Source organism: Phytophthora infestans, genomic scaffold, assembly GCF_000142945.1.
Source record: "Phytophthora infestans T30-4 supercont1.150 genomic scaffold, whole genome shotgun sequence".
In the NCBI taxonomy this organism is placed as follows: domain Eukaryota; phylum Oomycota; class Peronosporomycetes; order Peronosporales; family Peronosporaceae; genus Phytophthora; species Phytophthora infestans.
Genome location: NW_003303609.1, coordinates 110,196 through 111,591, shown reverse-complemented (window position 1 = coordinate 111,591; position 1,396 = coordinate 110,196).

Here is a 1,396-nt window from a genome sequence, read left to right as displayed (position 1 = left end):
TCCCTGGTCTCTCAGGCTTCTTCGCGACAATGTCCGTAAACGTCCTTTATGGAGGATGCAGGTGTGACGCAAGGGAGCACACACCGAGCGAGCAGCCTCCAAGTTCTCAGCGAACAACTGTTCTTTTTGAACAAGGGCACGTTCGTAAATGCCCCTAGAAGTGTGGCCGCCCACAAGGCCACGAGGAGCGACAAGAAGCTCTAGGAAGAGGTCAGCCCCAGAGCTCTCCTCGGGAGGCGAATTCTCTCTTGAGTTGACGACAGCTCCCTGGTTGACGGGTGCCACCACCGAACCCCCCACGCACACGTTGGGCAGCTTGGTAGTCCACCTGCTGCTGGTCGAGGTCATTCGTGACCTCCCGGGGATCAGAGATAGCACCCTCCTCCTCCTTCTCCTCCTCTTCATCCGAGGAGTCGAAGAGGCCCCGATGGGAGTGCCGATTCTCCTTCTTCTCGCGGAGTGGGGACTTAGAGGCCGTATGCTTCTTTAAGGGTTTGGCGCCTTCGGCTTCTGAGGCCTTAGCACGCACAAGACCCTCGGCAAGCGAAAGACGTTTGCGAGATTTCTCTTCCTTATCGTATTAGCTTTGGGAGTGCCCTTAGCCTTGACGGCCGGACTCTCAGCGTGCACAGACATCTTGGGACTGTGATCGCCTTGATCACTAGCGAGCGACTGCACGCGGTCGTCCTTGTGCTCGCTGGGCACTGGGCTGTACCCTCCCGTAGAGCCCGCAGGAGCATCGTGCGTGCTCTCGGACTCGGCTTCCTCCTCACTGCCAGAATCGAACTCACATTCTACGAAACGAGGGTTCGGACGATTTTCTAGAGAGGCCGAGGGCGACGGGCTGCGGCGCTTGCTTGTTCGCTTGCCCACCGCCTTGTCGCCCGATAAGCCGATCGGCTCCGAGACCACCTGAGTAGCCTCCTTAAGTGCCGAGCCTTTGCCGTGAGGATTAGCGCTCTTGGCTCGCACCGCTCTTTGCAGTGCCACGAGGCATAGTAAACGGGTCGAAGTGGAGACCTAGAAGAAGGGCGCACAGACTGCTGCTCGAGGCTCTAACTGTGACGTGAGCCTCCGCCGCACTCGCGCGGCCAAGTCGATGGGTTTTCGACTTTGAGAATGAAAATTTGTGACGAACACCTCTTCATTCTGATTGGTCGGTAAACCGGACATAAGTGGGGGAGGATGTAACGGGATACGTAGCCCTAAGTGTACCCCTAGTTACATGAAGAGTGACACGTCATTCTTCGGGTATATTTGGTACCAAGGTACCAAGGTCGTCCAAAGCCAACCATTGGCTGATGACATTGCTTTTCTTTAGGTGACTTATAATTTGTATTAAACCCAAGCTTTATCTACCTATAAATATACTCAGTTTACATTCTACCTTAAATAG